The 19820-nt window shown below is 37.8% G+C and overlaps 1 protein-coding gene across 15 annotated transcripts in view; it reads right to left on the bottom strand.

Annotated features, from left to right (window-relative positions):
• TENM3 (teneurin transmembrane protein 3) overlaps positions 1–19820 on the bottom strand; it is a 2746241-nt gene that overhangs the window by 139499 nt on the left and 2586922 nt on the right. The gene's annotated exons all lie outside the window — the stretch shown is intronic.

Genomic DNA, 19820 nt, shown 5'->3' with positions numbered 1-19820 from the left:
TGAGTTGCAGGACAGGACCACAGGCTTCTTGCACATGTGCAATACTTGGTTGTAACGTTTATAGGTTCTTAAGAGCTGGCGATGGACGGGGAGGCCTGGTGTGCTGCAGTCCACGGGGTCGCAAAGAGTCGGATATGACTGAGCGAATGAACTGAACTGAATTGAAGAGACATGGCGCTCTTCACTTGGACTAAGGTAACAAGTGGTCTCACAGATCAATATGGTGCATGAAATGGTCAACATGGATTCAGATGTACAACATACAGTAATATTTGAATATTCTTAATTTAAGATGAATAATCTTCACATCTTTGACTTACAATTCAGCACTAGCACAGATCAAGCAACATGCATATGTATCAGATTCAGCTCAATTCAGTTCAGTCACTCAATCTTGTCTGACTCTTTGCAATCCCATGGACTGCAGCACGCCAGGCCTCCCTGTCCATCACCAACTCCCAGAGCTTACTCAAACTCATGTCCATCGAGTCGGTGATGCCATCCAACCATCTCATCCTCTGTCATCCCCTTCTCCTCCTGCCAATCTTTCCCAGCATTAGGGTCTTTTCCAAAGTGTTAGGTAACTTCACATAAAGTTTTTGATGTAGGATTGGTAATCTTATAAATTTATGTATAAATTCATACATAAATTTTATATGTTTACTAATTTTCTTTATGTAAAAATCTTAGCAAATAGCTAACTAGAAGACCAAGTAATTAGAAAGAGAAAGGTAATATAATTTATTATTTTACATATTTTTATTTTATTCTTTAAAAATATTTAGAATAATACTCACTGTCACATTAACCATTAACACTGAATGTTCATTTGTGCTCCATAAAATAGAGTTTAGGAATTAATCCTGAAGGAAGGCTAAATATCCATGGGGAAATCTGGTGACTGTCATATTACTATGTCATGAAGGAGAATTTTTCAACATTATTTGACAGTATATATTCATTATACATATTGGAATTTACCAAAGAGAGATGTAAGAGTTTAGAAAGTACTGTTAGAGACAGTGTGATAATGACTACTGTTAAAAAGCCCTTATTAAATATTGAATATATATGAACAAAACTAGACTGTTACAGTGCAAAGAGCAATTAGTTAGACGTGGGTTCAATGTCAGTCTAGAATTTGTTGTTGTTGTTTAGTCACTAAGTTGTGTCTGACTCTTTTGCGACCCCATGGGCTGTAGCCCATCAGGCGCCTCTGTCCATGGGATTTCCCAGCAAGAATCCTGGAGTAGGTTGCCATTTCCTTCTCCAAGGGATCTTTCTGACCCAGGGATCCAACCTGTGTCTCTTGTGTCTCCTGTATTGGCAGGCAGACTTTTTAGCACCAGGGGAGCCCAATCTAGAATTTAACTTTGGACAAATGATGTAATATTAAACATTAGGTTTACTTACAAAATGAGGCTGGTTAAACCAACCTTAAATGATGTGAATTTTCTAGACCATGTATATGAAGAATGTGTGTGTGTTAGTCACTTAGTCGTGTCCAACTCTTGTGACCCCATGGACTGTAGCCCTCCAGGCTCCTCTGTCCATGGGATTCTCCAGGTAAGAGTACTGGAGTGGGTTGCCATGCCCTTCTCCAGGAATTTTCTAGACCATATATATGAAGGATAGCTGGCACCTACTGGGGCAGCCCATAGTATGTAGCTCTTTCATTTACTTATTCTGTACTCCAGGATATTGAACCATTTGTAGTCACCTGACCAGACCACAGAGTCTCAATAAACATCCCCCTCAGCCCCCACATCTGCAGTGCTCTCTACGCACTGCAAAATACCTATTCTTCCCTCTGATGGTTGGTGTCAGCTTCTTGGGGAGACCTCCCTGACTGAGTGAAGTATCTCCCAAGATTGTCTCAGATCATTCACCTATCTCACTTGCCTCATACACTGTCTGCTACTGACCACATCTCAGTAAGCATCTGTCAAAGAAATAAACTCTATTTTCTGAGGTTTTAAAATCTCAGACAACACTTGTGGACACAAGTATAGCAATTTAAGGCAAAATTAATAAATACCAAATAAAAATATAAATGGCTAAGAATGGAGTGTTACATTATTAATGATGAATTAATGATTGGTCTTAGCATAATGCTATAGGAAAACTATAATAGCTGAATGAAAGTCCATTAGCACCGTATATAATTGATCAATTTTTTAAAAAAAGATTCAACAGTTTGGGGACATTCTATTCCAGTCTCGCATTGTTTTGTTAACAATTTCTTATATAAAAATCATCCTTTAGTAAAGAAACACACCAAACATAGACAGGAACATAGCCACATCCACCCTGGACAATTTGTAACAAACATATAGGCTCATACTCCCTGTTTAAATTATAGTTTTTTGATGTTCTCAGGATTTGGACTTAAGCCTAACCCTAACCCTGTTATACAGAGTGAAATAAGCCAGAAAGAAAAACACCAATACAGTATACTAACGCATATATATGGAATTTAGAAAGATGGTAACGACAACCCTGTATGCGAGACAGCAAAAGAGACACAGATGTATAGAACAGTCTTTTGGACTCTGTGGGAGAGGGAGGGGGGGGATGATTTGGGAGAATGGCATTAAAACATGTATAATAACATATAAGAAACGAATCGCCAGTCCAGGTTCGATACAAGATACAGGAAGCTTGGGGCTGGTGCACTGGGATGACCCAGAGGGATGGTATGGGGAGGGAGGTGGGACGGGGGTTCAGGATAGGGAACACGTGTATACCCGTGGCGGATGCATGTTGATGTATGGCAAAACCAATACAATATTGTAAAGTAAAATAAATAAATAAATAAAATAAATAAATAATAAATAAATTATAGTTTTTCAGCAATTTCCTTTAAAGACTAATTTTTTCAAGGATTAAGATACAGGTTTACAATTCTCCAATATACAAACTGTCAACTCATAAAGAAGTATAATTTCATGTCATTTTGCATTAAAGTATGTAGTTTTTGAGTGGCAAAATATCAGAAGCTTTCTCAACATTTATCACTTCATACATTTTTCAAGGTTTCAGATAGTTCCGCAATGTGTGAATAAAATGCTGTAGTTCTGAGTACAGTAAAAGTTTTGACAGACATACTCTGGCTTAGCAATAATATTTCAAAAGAGCCATAGTTTCTACACAAAATAATGTATCATCATTGTGAGCTTTTATGTAACATAAAAAGCCTTCTTGAATGATAGATTTGCTTATATTACTGGTTTTAACAGACTCTGAAGAAGAGGAACAGTCCCTGGGTCATGCACAGATATCAAAAGTTAAAAAGCAGGGTTTTGTTTGTGTTTGGAGAACTATTTTACTTTTTGCCAGATGGGCCAGAGCTTTATTACATATATTTTTTATAGAAAATCTCAGTAAGATGGGATTTTGGTTCTACTTAAGATGTCATATAATGAGAAACATACCAAATGGTACTGTATCTTGTTAAACTCTGCTTTGAAAACAGATACCAAACGGTTGTTTGGTCTTAGGACGTTACGTACTTTGAAAATGTTGGTGTTTGGTATTGAGTGAAGTTCTCGACACTGATGTGTCACGAAAGATTTTTATGCAAATATAGAGATTGATTCCAAAGTTAATGAGAGACAGAGACACACAGAGAGAGGGACAGAGAGAGAGATACAAAGGAGTGAGAAAAAGGAGGCAACAAACTCAAAGTCAGAATGCTACTGAAATTACCGAGCACTGGTGTAAGCAGCTATCTTGGCAGACAAATAAAGCGAGAATTAGAGACATAAAATACATCTATAAAGAAAGGAGAATGATCCTAATTCTTTAATGCCCAGGCTGGAAAGCAGAGTTGATCCCATGAGAAGGCAATTGCTGCCACTCTTCATGATGATGTGATGGGTCCTGGTTTGCCCAGGACCTGACGGAGGGCATGGGAAGAGTGCCAGAGAAGAGACTGGCAGCTCTGTGCTCCGCGGGGCCCTTGACCCCTGGGTGGACAGCTTAGCTAATGAGGACGGCTTAGGCGAGGTGGCACAGACTGGCAGCAGTACCAGGCATTCTCTCAGCCGCAGACAGGGCCCTCTGCGTTGGTGTGGGAACGTGGGGATGCAATATTTTTTAAGAATAAAATGTTCACTGAACACTTAACTATGTGTCAAGTGTTGTGCTTGTGCTTCAGCTTATCATCTCATTTAATCTTCCCAAAGACTCCATTAGGTAGTTACTGGTTTTTTTTTTTAATTATAAATCTGTGAAAACTGAGACTTTCTGAGTGTAAGGTTTCAAATGAGTAAGTTGTGGACCGTGACCTCAGACCCAGACCTTCTGATGATAAAGGGCACACACACCACCTATAACCTACCCGAGGGCGGAGTGTGAAAACCCACACAGAGGGGAGCTGAGTGTAACTTCTGTGAGGGTCGTAGGCTAGAGACATGATTCTGCACTACATCTAGGAAACTGAAGGCAGGGACAGAGTTTGGAGAGGAGGGAAGGGAAAAACAGTAACTGGTAACACTTGTGTACTCCAGGCACCGTCCTGCCACACAAATACTTTTCCATCGCAGTATACTGTTGCAAAAGGAAAGCTCTACAGTAATGTTATGATGGTGATTAAATTAATAACAGGCTGTTTTAACTCCAAGAGTCTTAAAAACAATTTAAAAAATATGCAAGTAAACAGCAGTGTGTGTTTTAAAGTTATATATAGATATAATCAGTTCAGTGTGTTTTTTTTGCATTTTAGAATACTTTGATATATATTACCTCCTAATAAATGTAGTGTGTGACAGGATCGTTACCCCTGATGTAGGAGGATGTAACACAGGCAGAGAGGGGTCAGTGATTTACCCAGTTAGTGCATGAAGAGAACTCAGGATGTGTATCTCTGTGTGTATCTGTGTGTGTGTGTCTCTCTCTGTCTCTCATTAACTTTGGGCTCAGTCTCTGTATTTGCCTAGAGATCTTAAGTTACACATATTAAGTGTCAAGAGCTTCACTCAACACCAAACACCATTTTCAAAGTACATAACAGACCTCCTGATGTTACTTCAGGATTCCTTTTTCTGCACTGTGCTGTTTTCCTACTTATCTGAATCAAAACTGAGCATTCGCCTCAAAGGAATTACAAAAAGTCTTAACACAAATTGTTAATTCATCTCTCTTTTGAGGAGCAGACATACTCAGAAGTTGTCCATTTCTTAAAATTAAGTTGTAAATACAAGATGTTTACCAACTATAAATAGTTGTATTTTTGCAAGATCATTTAAAGGTTGCTTGTTGGGAATTAGAATATATTTTCTCCTTATTAAAAAATCTTAGATACAGTGGGTAAGTCCCCATAGATGTACAAAACTCTGCCTGCATATCCAATAGAAACATGTATACACACAGCACCAAAAGGCATGAACAAGAATGTTCACGGAAATATTTGTTACAGCCCCAAACTGGAAAGAACTCAGATGTCTGCCTGCAGCAGGATGGATAAAAAAAATTATAGGATTGTCATACAATGGAATTCCACACAGCAATGTGAATGAGTGAGCCACCTCCAGATGCCACAATATGGAAAACCTTCACAAATACAATACTGAGCAAGGGAACCCATTCACAAAAGACATGAATACTGTGTTAAGTCCATGTGCATAACATTCAAAGCAGGTGAAAGTCCCCGTAGTGACTCTCTGCAGGGAGAAGAGGGGAGGTGATGACTGGGAGAGCCCATGGGGGCTTCTGGAGAGCGGGTAATACTCTATTTTTCTGCCTGGGAAGTGGTTCCACTGGGTCGTTCACTTAGGTTCTGTATACTTTTCTAACTACATACTAAATTTAAATACTTTATTTAAAGTAGTCCATCTGACACAGGGCATAGCTAAAGAATGTCTGTTTTAACTTCCCTGAACCTTTGCCGCAGGTGCTTTTCTCTGCAAAGCTCCCAGGCCTTCCTGCCCATAAGGCTGCGGGTGAGACAATGAGGACAGCCTGTTATAGCAACACCACCTCGACCCCCGGCCCCGCTGAGATAAACAGAATAAATGCACACACAGGGCAAAGACCCAGTGTAGAAGGATGGTAAGCGACTCCATCTGGTAAGAGGAAAACGGAAGAGTGAGACAATAGTCAAGAGACAGAAGAAACCCACATGTCCACTGATGAATGGATAAAGAGAATGTCATATACATATGTTGTTGTTTAGTCGCTAAGTCATATCTGACTCTTTGTGACTCCACGGACTGTAGCTTTCCAGGCTCCTCTGTCCATGGGATTTCCCAGGCAAGAATACTGGAGTGGGTTGCCAATCCAGGGATTAAACTTGTGTCTCCTGCATTGGCAGGTAGGTTATTTATACTACTGAGCCACAAGAGAAGCCCATTATATATATATACAGGACAAATACTGCTTGATTTCACTTATATGGGCATCTAAAATAGACCCAAAGGAGCAGACAGTTGAATGGTGCTAAGGGCTGGACTGGGGGGATACGGGGAGTTGTTTAGCGAATAGAGAGTTTCTATTTTGCAAGATGAGAAAGTTCTAGAGCTCTGTTGCATAACAAGGTGAACACAACACAGATCCCATGAGCTGGCCAGATTTGCCTGTCTACCGTAGTATCCTTAATTATTCTACTTCCATGACATTGTTCCTTATAATTCCTGGTTTCTGGGTTGCCTTCCCCAAACTCTGCCTGATGAAATCTCACCAACACCCTAATATCTAGTCCACATAACATTTCTTCATGAAGTCTTCCTAGAAGACTTCATGAAGTCTATACTGCCATCAGTTCAGTTCAGTTCTCTTCAGTTCAGTCACTCAGTCGTGTCCGACTCTTTGCAACCCCATGAATCACAGCACGCCAGGCCTCCCTGTCCATCACCAACTCCCGGAGCCTACCCAAACTCAGGTCCATTGAGTAGGTGATGCCATCCAGCCATCTCATCCTCTGTCATCCCCTTCTCCTCCTGCCCTCAATCCCTCCCAGCATCAGAGTCTTTTCCAATGAGTCAACTCTTCGCATGAGGTGGCCAAAGTATTGGAGTTTCAGCTTTAGCATCAGTCCTTCAAATGAACACCTAGGACTGATCTCCTTTAGAATGGACTGGTTGGATCTCCTTGCAATTCAAGGGACTCTCAAGAGCCTTCTCCAACACCACAGTTCAAAAGCATCAATTCTTCAGTGCTCAGCTTTCTTCACAGTCCAACTCTCACATCCATACATGACCACTGGAAAAACCATAGCCTTGACTAGACGGACCTTTGTTGGCAAAGTAATGTTTCTGCTTTTGAATATGCTATCTAGGTTGGTTATAACTTTCCTTCTCAGGAGTAAACATCTTTTAATTTCCTGGCTGCAACCACCATCTGCAGGGATTTTGGAGTCCAAAAAAATAAAGTCTGCCACTGTTTCCACTGTTTCCCTATCTATTTGCCATGAAGTGATGGGACTGGATGCCATGATCTTAGTTTTCTGAATGTTGAGCTTTAAGCCAAGTTTTTCACTCTCCTCTTTCACTTTCATCAAGAGGCTTTTTAGTTCCTCTTCACTTTCTGACATAAGGGTTGTGTCGTCTGCATATCTGAGGTTATTGATATTTCTCCCAGTGATCTTGATTCCAGCTTGTGCTTCATCCAGCTCAGCATTTCTCATGATGTACTCTGCATATAAGTTAAATAAGCAGGGTGACAATATGCAGCCTTGACATACTCCTTTTCCTATTTGGAACCAGTCTGTTGTTCCATGTCCATATACTGCCATAGCAATTTATATTATTTTATCTTGAACAGACCACCTTATATTTGGATACATTTTTAATTGTCTCTTGTGTGAGAAGTAGGGGGGGGGTCGTAGGAGAATCACAAATGGATCTTTGCAGATAGGGGGTTAAAAATAGGTACTCTGATGGAAAATGATGAGTTTGGGGTGGGGTAAGGGAATAATGTACAGGATGTTAGCTATGGAAAAATGGGAGAGGACAGTTACAGGAAAAATTTAATATGTAATTCAGTTTTTTCAATATTTTGCTTAGAGTTGATCTTAGAGGGCTGGCTCTCCATAGCTTGGTTCCTGAGAAATAAGGATGATAACAGAGAATCTGAGACTGGTAACAGTCAGAAGCAGTCTTAGCATATTATCGATTGGAGATGCATAAACACCACAGATGTTAGTTTCTACAAAAATGCCCCAGTCAATAATGTGTTAGAAAGTACCTAGTATAATTCCTGTTTTTGCAAAGTGGGAGAATACAGATTTTCAAGATGATTCTCAGTCAGAACTCTTTTAAATTAGTTGTAGTATCTGACATTTGTAGTCTACAAAATTCATGAGCATACTTTTTATACTACCACCCAAGTCAGTGATAAAAAAATATGACAAAGATATCAACTCTAGAAATAACTCAGTGCTAAACTGTCAATCACTTTTGCAATCTATGTTACTTATAGCCCAATAGTCTACTCTAAACTACATTTTAAGGGTTTTGCCTGGTATTCTTAGATTGTAACCGAATTCAAGATGCTTAAATTAAAATATTTCTTGTGTCACTCAAAAAATATTCTATAATTTCTTAATTTTTTTCTTTCTAGAAATGCCAAGAAAAAAAATCTCATTAACTGAGAGAATTTTGAGACAATATGCTGGTGAAAATCTACCAGTGAAATTTTATGAAGAAATTTTCAGGCTCTGAAATACCATTGAAGTGAGAGAAATTATAGCATCCGCTCCCTTTATTTTTCAAGGCTGATGGAGATGAAAGGAATGTGTGGTATTATATTTATTTCACCTCCTCCCCATAAAAAAATGGGCATGCCATTGTTTTTAACCGATATATGCTGGTTTGATATTTAAAAGCCAGCATGTAGAAGACTTGAAACCAAAATGTGTCATTAAGGAAAATTATATGCCACCAAGGAGCAAATGCAGTGCCATTTTTAGTTCCATGATGAGAGAAATGGTGCCAAATTTTGATCTTGTCTCTGGGGAGCATGCCACCGAAGTTGTTATCACAGCTACTATTATTTCTACTGGCTTGCCTGTGTTCTCAGATACTGCCAAACAGGGATGGGAAGGAGGGGTGGCGACAGCTGGTGACATGGTCCAGCAATCTGCCAGAACCTTAGAGTAAATTACAGGGGATGTTGTGAAGCGAACACAGAAGCGAGCACCCTTGCCATCAGAAACCTGAACCCAGCTTATGTCACCAGAACCCTGAAGAGTACGCTCTGAGCTTCTGGCAACTTCAAATCTAGTTCTTAGCATGCCTGGCATTATTGGCTAAATGCTGTTTAATATTACAAGATCAAGCATGCATTCTCACAAAGACAAAAAAAGGATGAGATAATATGAGAACCAGATTCTGGTAAAACAAACAAATAAAAAACTAAGCTAAAAGATATCCTGAAGGTATTTGCAATTCAGTTGGATTTAGCCTCCAAAACTTTCCAAGTTCATCACAGCAAGCTAAGGTTAAATGCTTTCCTGTCTTGAAATTCACCTCACATCCACATATGTTTTCCCCCAAAATAATCTTTGTGAGAAAGAATCATTAAGAACATGTTATCAGAAGTTGCAGGAAAAGAAAATCAGAATCTGATCATTTATAGGTATGAATGCAGTTTTCAGCACAGGCTGTGTGGTATCTTGCGGAGCCCTCAGTTTACATTTAAAGAGACCTGGGTCCAAGTCTCAATTCTGGCTCTATTGAGTTCTGGAACCTTGGCAAGTCCCTGGGCCTCTCTGAGGCTTAGATATCTTATTTATGTAAAAATCTGAAGAACTGCACTCACTGATCTTTAAGGTTTCTTCCAGATTTATATTCTATGGTATGTCAATATAATGTTTTAAAGTATAAATATTTAGGCTAAATCATTGAGCCTAAGGGAAAAAAAAACATCTGGCATCAATAAAATATCAACATATTAGAATACCAGTGTTGTAGTTCCTTTGTCTTCATTTTCAAATAAAGTAAAATTGCATGGGCTCAAACTACCATTTTATGCATACTACTCCTTGGGTATCTTGGGTTTTGAAAGCAAAATTTCTTCATTTTGTGTTTAAATTTCATGAATACATAAATATACATGATGCACATGTGCAATGATTAGATTTTACAGAGGAAATGAGAAGAATACTCTTAAATATAGGGCAATGATTTGATTTGATTCATGTTTCCAGAATGCAACCAAGTTTTCAATGCAAAATGAAAGTATCTCATGTAAAGACTGCAGTTTGTAACTTGGACCCCTACTGGTCTAAACTGTCATTAGGAATACATAGTTTTCCATAAATTAGCTTTTGTTTTGGATTTCCTGCTGTGTTCATATACATGTTGACGGAATGTGTTGGGCAATATTTTGGCATTCAAATCCATTATTATTTGTTATTAACTTTTAAGGCTAACGTTATTTCAAAAGTTTATACCTTGCTGACCCAAATATGGTTATTTGAAAATCAGTATTTCTTTTGAAAGCTTAAATATTAGTATGTGCTCAAATTGCCATTAAAAAGATATTTTGATATTCAAAGGAATTAACACTTGATGTAGCAAAGTTCTCTGAGCATTATAATCTACTGGAAATCACAAGCTTTACGAACAAATAGTTTTGAAGGGGAGAAGGGGAGGGAAGTAAGGAACGACTGCTGATATTTTATATTTCTATACATGTATTTTTCCTTTCTATCCTTTCTTGGCCTGTGTCATTAATGGGCATGTAAAACTATGGCTATGATTCAGCTCTGTAGGTTTGTTTCTACCAGAATATTAGACACCTGTTCTTTTAGAAATAATATTAAAAATTCTACTTTTAAATTTCTAAGTCTTTTTTCTTTCTCCAGTATGGAGATTCAGTATACTATGTTGGAGGATGCTGCTTAGTAAAATAACAATTCCAACTGCCCACTGACAGCCAGGGCTGAAGCTGACAGAGGCGTATGAAAATCAAGCTGTTGTTTCTGTCACCAAGAGAATTAAGTTGGGATTTCTACAACAGATTGTTTTCCTAGCATTTCATTAGTTTTTCTCTTGTTTCCAGGTTCTGTTCTAGAAATGAAAGAAGCATTCATTCTCCAACCAAACAGAAAAGACTAAACGTGTTCACCCTCATGATTGACTGCCCAGAGGGGCCAGTCATTATCAATAAGCCAGGGAATCTTTGAAGTAACAGTTGTCAGCGTTAAAGAATATGGTATGAGGACCCATTCCAAGAACATTCAAAATACAGAATGAAATCATTTACATGATTTATAGACTATGCCTTGCTTGCCAAAATACTGAGTTTGCTGTTATCATGAAATGTTTGTGACAGAGGATTCATTGGTAACAGTTATTAGTAGCTTCACCATTGAAATCCCATGGATCTACTCATTATTCAAAGGCTTATTGTACTGACTCAATTTTAGAAATAATAATATTAAAAGGAATCTGAATTCCTTTCTCTTGAAAACATTATTTAAGACCTATATCCTACTTTTATGCAAGTAAATGTGTATAGATGTTAGTGACCTACTTAAGCACATAATATTTCCTTGGCTTGTTTTAACTTTTTGGAAGAAGAGTACAATAGACCTGAAAATGATAATTCTTTGAAATTTTAAGACACTTTAATCATCATTATTACAAGATCTAACTATTAGGGATATGGAAGGTTGGTAGATTAAAATATGGCAAAATCCAGGTTGGTAGATTAAAATATGGCAAAATCCAACAGGTACATGTATGGCTGAGGCCCCATCACCATTCACAAGACACTATAACAATATTGTTAATCGGCTATACCCCAATACAAAGTAAAAAGTAAAAAGTTTAAAAAAAAAAAAAAAAAACAACCTTCTGTATAGGCCAAACTTTATCCGGTGGTATCAGTCTGAAACACTTAAATGAGTATATTTTTAAGACCTTTGTTTAAAAATTTAGGTTTCTACTGTTCATTTTAAAATGCCAACTTAGGAACACTGTGATGTGGGACACACTTATTGCATACATTGGAAAGAACATCTCTTACAGTACTATTGTTGCAGGAACACATAAAAGTATTCTTTGTCTTCCTTTAGGCGGCTTGTTTCTCCAACACTTCATTTGCTTTTAGAAAGACCTACATTTCTGCTCCAATGAATCAATAAAGAATAGTTAATGTGAAAAAATTTAAAAAGGTAAAATCCAGAAAAATATTCCCTTCAAAATGTCCCTTTCATAATACTAATTATGAAATAATGAGTCCACTTCTTCCCTGAGAAGTTACATTTGAGAGAAAGAACATGATTTGTGAGTGTGTATGTGTGGCTGTCAAGTGATAAATTCTATTAATAACAAAATCAAAGACCCTTCAGGAACACAGGCACAACCAGCTCAAGTAGTTTGTTGTTAGGGATTCGTTTGTCAACAAAGATTTAGTCAGTGTCTCCCTCACCAAGTTCTGTCGCCTATGAAAGCTGGATGACATGGAGACCACGTCACCACTTCAGACACCTCGTAGGTAACCGTAAATTCAACACATCCCATCAGCCTGCCTTGACCTCTCACGTCATCTCATCAAGCAGGGCTGAAAAACAGCATGGGAAGCCAGTTTCCCAGCTGTTCCCCATTCATCTGGGCTCACATGGAGAGCAGCTTTCCTCAGTTATGAACTTAACTCTAATTAATGATATTTATGAAGCTTTTGTGGGATATTCTTTTTCAAAGCAAAATACCGAGGAAGTCGTCTCTGATACCCTGGAGATGGCTCTCGCTGCCCACCTGCTTCTGTATTCGGTGGTCTCAGGCTCCTTTCCTAAAAATAAGTGACCCACTTTCCCACTTTCAACATGCAGTGCTTCTCTCTATGTGATTCTCTTCTGAGATCACAAGGAGTATCTGTGAAGAAGTAAAATGCATCTAAAAACAGCTTTAGTCTTAAAATAGAAAATAATGGTAAAATCTGTGATGACTTGAAATGACTGAAACAATATGGTTAGGTTTTATGTATAAATTCTGTGTAACTCAGTGTCTCAGAACTACATCATGAAGCTAGCTTGTAAAAACGACAAGTGGAGATAAGGAACAGATGAAGCATCCAGAACAAAATTAAAAGATCCCATGGAAAAGAGCCACAGCATTTTCGGTCCCCTCAGCAGTGGTCCCTGTACATTTCTTTAATATGCTCTTCACCTTTATCATATAATTGTGGACCTTCTATGGTACTGTTATTTTATATATATTTTTATATTTAATTCAGTTTTTCCTTGCGATTACTGGCAAAATTTTAAACACATTTTTAATTTGTTTTATAACAAATTGCAATTTTTAACTAAATTCTTAAGTCTTATGAGACTTAAGTCAATGCCCTCTGATATAGTGGAATAAAGTTCTGGACTCAAAATAAGAAGACCTAGATAATGTGCTTATCATGCTCATTCCCTAAGTCATGTCTGACCCTTTGAGACCTCACAGTCTCAAAGCAGACTATAGCCTGCCTGGGTCTTCTCCTCCATGGGATTTCCCTTGAAAGAATACTGGAGAGGGTTGCCACTTAAACATTGACTGGCTTTAATGCTGGACAAGTCACTGATTCTCTGGGCCAAAGATTTTTCTTTCTAAAAAATTGTGGATACTGATATTTTATTCACTAGGTTGTGAAATAATAGCAGCTAAAATTAATTCAGCACTTACATTTTATAGGCACAGATTATTATTTTTCTTATCATTAAAATTGAAATACAATTAATTTACAGCATTGCATTAGTTTCTATTGTAAAGGAAAGGGATTCAGTTAAACATATATGCATATCTATTCTTGTTTAGATCCTTTTCTACTATAAAAAATAACCTATTTTTCTATAGGTTATTACAAGATATTAAAAATAGTTCCCTGTGCAATATAGTAGGTCTTTTAATAATTATTTTATGAAATATTCCAAAGATCTCTACTATAACTAATCCTGCTTACAATGACGAGGAAACCCAGGTTTATGGAGGTTAACTGCCCTGCTCAAGATGACACAGCTGATAAGTGACAGAGGTGGGATTACAAATTCAAATCTTACTGCTTTGAGGCTCTGTGCTTATAAACAGCATTCTAAAAATACACTGTAATGTGGTATTCAAAATTGACACATTTTCCTATATAAGATCACTGTTGTAAAGGCTATGCCTTACTGTGAACTCGGTGGTTAGGAAGGATATTCAATACTTGGTAAATTTAAGGGGATTAAATTGGTTGTGATCTTGGAAATAATTAAAAGGAAATGCCTGGGAAAAACAAATAAACATGTCCAAGATGCAGAAGTACTGTATCATTTTTTTTTCCCTCAGAGGAAAGGGCCTCATATCCTAGCTTCGCATACAGTAACATGTTAGGTAGCCTTGAGTGTCCTTCTACAACCATGGAAAACCACGGGAAATGTAGGATGATATGCAGAAGGCTTCCTCTTTCTTAGGGGCAGAAGCAATAAAGGGGAGAAAGAGCTCAGTAGTGGAGGAGACTGAAAGGGTCAGGCTGTGGCCATAACATTAAGGAGAAAAGACAATTCCAGGGGAGTCCACCAACACCAACTCAAGCCGACTGATGGGAAAAGCTACAAGGATGATCCTCTTGTTTTTTGAGGTTTTTTTGGATGTAGGCCATTTTAAAGTCTTTATTGAATATGGTTCTATATTGCTTCTGTTTCATGGGTGAGGGGAGGGGAATTTGTTTTGTTTTTTGGCTGCGAGGCATGTGGGATCCTACCTCCCCAACCAGGGATCAAACCTACGCCCCGGGCACTGCCACTGGAAGGTGAAGTCTTAATTATTAAACAGCCAGGGCGGTCCCAAGACGAGCCTCTCTGGAAGCCTGGATAAGTCACCAGTGATGAAACCTAACAGTTCAAGAAGAGACTGGAAGTTCTTATCTTCAACAATACTGAGTATTTTCTCCCCAAACAAGTTAGTACTACACAAAACTGGCTAAAAAAATGTAATTGTTCTTTGATTCAGTGTCTATGTGCTTAAAATGCGCCATGGAAGTGTCTCAAGGTAATGTTCTTTCCCCTTCTAGGCCAACTCAAGAATGGAAATTGGACAGGTCGACCTCTTTGGTTCTCAAATGCAGAACAATGATATCTATCTCCAAATAACTTTTGAAACACAGGAAACACATGTTTTAGAACTATCTTCAAAATAGGTTAATATAGAACTCATGAATGCTTGCAAAAGAATGCAGAAATATGATTTAACAGCTTTTAAAACTATTTTCTGGATATACTCTATAAAGAAAATTCTTAAAGCATAAAAGTGTGTTATCTAAAATTAAAGGAAAGAAACAAGCAGAAACAGACTATAAATTCTCATGGAAATTTTAAATCTAGTTACCCCAAATCTCCAAACAAAGATTTCTTTTGACTTCTAGATATTAACTACAAAGAGGATTCTAGCTAAACTAACCCAACAAAGAAAATAAAAAATATCATAACTGTTTTCCCCCTCAGACACTTCCAAATTTATTTTTATTATATCACAATGCATTGGTTCTAATATTCCTGAGAATTGATTTTTGGGCCATATTTAGGTTTATGTGGTAACACTTAATATTTGTCCTTATGTCAGCATTTGTCAAAACACATACTACTACTTATTATTCTGGTTTTAGCAGGAAAACCTTTCTCTAATGCTCAGATTTGGTAAATACTGCATTTTATGCACTGCTCTAGTCTTCCACATTTTTTTTCTCCTTTTAAAATAGACATCCTGATTAAAATTAACCGCTCAATGTTTACTGTCTCTAAGACATAATCTCTAAGAGGACAAGGACTGTGTAAGGTTGCTCACTGCACTATCTGTGATAATGTCTCAATAAATAAATGTCCAAAGAATGACAGATGGATGGATGAATGAATGGTCACTTCCTTTTCTGATGTTATTTTCTTAGGCCACTAAAGAAACGGTGGTATCGTATTGTTAAGGAAGGACAAGATGTGAGTAGTCTGAAGACATTCTAAGATGACACAGGAACAATAAACTGAAAAGAGTCGCTACACACGTGCATTTTCTTTGATCTGTTTTATTTAAGGATGAAATCTCTGTTGGAACATAGATTCAATGGAAATAGAGGTTTTCTGCTGAATTCATTCCTAAGATTCCTAGCAATCCATCAAGCTTTTTTAACCTCATATATGCCAGTTACTTTTTCTTTCACTCCTCTCTATGTAGATATTTCTCTCGGTACACTCTGCTCTCAGGAGCACTAACGTTAAAGCAAATGACATATGCAACACTGATTAAATATTTATGCAATGTAGCACTGAAATGGTAAATATTGTATTATGCTTTCCACTTGTCATTAGTCAGGAGTTGTTGCTACATTCTGCAAAACTGATAGCCTAAAACAAAGAAGACAGCCCTGTATTTCACAGGCAAAATATTTATCTATAGCACAAACTGGAGTTTAGATGACTTTAAAGGTATTTCTTATCGCTGTTGTCCTTGGACATTTTTCAAGTCAGGGAGAGTCTTATATTTGAATGGTAAAAGCAGTCTGCTTATACTATTTCCCATACATTATTTACTTTGAAAAGTTAAAGTGTCTTTTAACTCACTCAGTTGTGTCTGACTCTTTGCGATCCCATGGACTGTAGCCCACCAGGCTCTTCTGTCCATGGGATTCTCCAGGCAAGAATGACGGAGTAGATAGCCATTCGCTTCTCTGGGGGATCCTCCTGACCCAGGGATCGAACCTGCATCTCCTGCTTTGTAGGCAGGTTCTCTGCCATCTAAGCCACAAGGGAAGCCCACCAAACTAAGAGGAAATAAATGCTTTTTGGTGAGGAGAGGAAGAGCACACTTTCTGCATTTGTATTTCTGCATTTCTGTACCTGATTTTGGTAGTAACCTCTTTTTTCTTTAGAGTAATACCAGAATCAACCTAAAACTAAACACTTTTATGTTTTGCTAATAAACAGCAGCAAAAAATCTGTAACATCAAAAAACTCTAAGTGTACAATATATTGATTTTTCCCCACTATAGATTCAATTCAGAAGTCACTGAAATGATTATACAGAGGTGGCTAGAGAAAGAACTGAATTTTAAGTGATCTCTCGATCTTTTCTAGGTTTCTAAATGATATGCTAGATCATGTAGAAGATAAATGAGATAAAATACTGATCTATTGATTTAAAATTTTCAGTTTACAATTTTCAACCCACTAAAATATGAGCAATACAATTTTTTTCTTTTTTTTTTTGAAAACCCTTTACTTTGCTTTATTTTTTTCCCCCTAAGAAATTAGATTTTTAAAAAAATTTTATTTTATTTAACTTTACAATATTGTATTGGTTTTGCCGTATATCAAAATGAATCTGCCACAGGTATACACATGTTCCCCATCCTGAACCCTCCTCCCTCCTCCCTCCCCATACCATCCCTCTGGGTCGTCCCAGTGCACCAGCCCCAAGCATCCAGTATTGTGCATGGAACCTGGACTGGCGACTCGTTTCCTATATGCTATTATACATATTTCAATGCCATTCTCCCAAATTACAATTTTTTTCTTATATTGTGGTGACACCACATTAGTATTAAAAATGCCACCATTCCATCTCAGACAAAATGCATTTTACTGAGTGTAATACAACTAAGAGCTAAGGGAAGAAGCCATTGTGAAAAATGGTATATAATTCATCATTCGGCTGTGTTCAAGAACCTAATAAAACATCACTTTTATGACAAAGACACGTCGAAGAAGAAAAAAAGAATGTCACAACACATTTTATTTTGCCATCTATATTTAAGTGGTTGATTTTTTTCACAAAGCCTAAAGGGCTGGCTTATTTTTCCTCCTGACCCTGAGTTGCATATATATCGCTAGTACCGTAATCAATATCAAGGTACACAGAGAGGTAAAGATATTCATAAAATGCAAATAGACCCAGAAGTAGGACAGATAACTGCTAAGGAATCATCACTACCATGAACCTGGATCCGACAGGTTATGTTTTGCTTGATCTAGGGAATGCTTATGTTGTTAAACAGCCTTTTTAGCAGATGTATGACAACATCTATTTTAGGAATCAGTTGGTAGCAGCTGTTCAAAGGAAATAAATAACTACATAGTATTTTTTCCTAAATGAAAAGGAATATTGAAAATGTGAGTAGTTCTTTGGTTAGCAGCCTATGTCAGAAGTTCATGAGAAAAACAATGTAGAGTTATTTGTCGCTGGAAATGAGTCCATAAACCAGCCCCTTACAAATTCAGAGTTTCATGGGAAAAAAAAGATTACTGAATGTTTGGAAGGCAATAGGAAGTGTCTGTTTAGGGATACAGGGCTGTTTTTTTGTGTGGGTGATAGGAGTACTCTAAAATTGGTTGTGGTGATGACTGCAAAGCTGTATGAATATACGAATCCCCATTGAAGTGTGGGCTTTAAGTGGGTGAACTATATGGTATCTGAATTATATCTTAACCAACTGTTATAATGGACTTCCCAGGTGGTGCTAGTTGCAAAGAATCCACCTGCCAATGCAGGAGACACAAGGGATATCAGTGCGATCCCCGGGCGGGGAAGATCCCCTGAAATAGGAAATGGCAACCCACTCCAGTATTCTTATCTGGAAAATCCCACGGACAGAGGAGCCTGGTGGGCTACAGACCATGAGACTGCAAACACTCGGACACAACTGAGCACAAAGTCAATACTTCTAAGCTGTTATAAAAAAAATTAGTCATGGGGATTAGTGGGTTGTGATAAACTTGGCCTAAAGGGCCAAAAATTGAGAAACTATGCTAACATATGTAGTTTTTTGAAAATAATTTTTGATGTAGACCATTTTTAAAATTTTAATGGAATTTGTTATAATATTACCTCTGTTTTATGGTTTGGTTTTTTTGTCCACAAGGCATGTGGAATCTTAGCTCCCTATCAAGGACTGAACCCACACCCTCTGATTGAAAGGTGAAGTCTTAACCACTGGACAACTAGAGAAGTCCCAAGCATAATATATTTTGATAAGATTTTTGTTTTCTCGAGTTTCCCATAAGTTTAAATTATATGTGCAAACTCTTTTGGTGCTACTCTACATGGAATTTCCCATGATAATTCTGTGAATTTTCAGACTCTGCCTAGCAGTATATGGTCACGTTAATGAGGTTGTGTCCATAATGGTGCTATTTGAAGTTTGGCTTGATTTGTTGCAGTTTTCACTGGTATTAACATGGTAATTTCAACATATTTTGACCAGTGTTTCCTAACGTTTCAATGATGTTTACACTTTATGGTAAGATTTGTGGGCATATTTCAATGTGTAGAAAGTCAAAATTTCAGGGTGCCTCCCACCTAGGAAAAAGAGCCTTCTGTGAGTAAAGAACAATAATCAAGATGCCTACTCATCCCATAACTGTGAGCAGAAGCAGAAGCAATAGTAACCAAAAGACTATCTCCTTTCTATTCATTCTCTGGTGAACAACTGCTGACTATTGCCCATCTTCATAATTTTCAGATTTTAGAAAAACAGTTCAGTTCAGTTCAGCTGCTCAGTTGCATCTGACTCTTTGCAACCCCATGGACTAGCACGTCAGGATCCCCTGTCCATCACCAACTCCTGGACTTTGCTCAAACTCATGTCCACCGAGTCAGTGATGCCATCCAACCACCTCATCCTCTGTTATCCCCGTCTCCTTCTGCCTTTAATCTTTGCCAGTATCGGGGTCTTTTCCAGTGAGTCAGTTCTTTGCATCAGGTGGTCAAAGTATTGGAGTTTCAGCTTCAGCCATCAGTCCTTCCAATGAATATTCAGGGTTGATTTCCTTTAGGATGGACTGGTTTGATCTCCTTGCAGTCCAAGGGACTCTCAAGAGTCTTCTCCAACACCACAGTTCAAAAGCATCAGTTCTGCGGCACTCA

This window comes from Bos indicus x Bos taurus, chromosome 27 (genome assembly GCF_003369695.1).
Source record: "Bos indicus x Bos taurus breed Angus x Brahman F1 hybrid chromosome 27, Bos_hybrid_MaternalHap_v2.0, whole genome shotgun sequence".
In the NCBI taxonomy this organism is placed as follows: domain Eukaryota; kingdom Metazoa; phylum Chordata; class Mammalia; order Artiodactyla; family Bovidae; genus Bos; species Bos indicus x Bos taurus.
The sequence above is the reverse complement of the archived record's forward strand: the minus strand, read 5'-3'. Positions and strand labels throughout refer to the sequence as shown.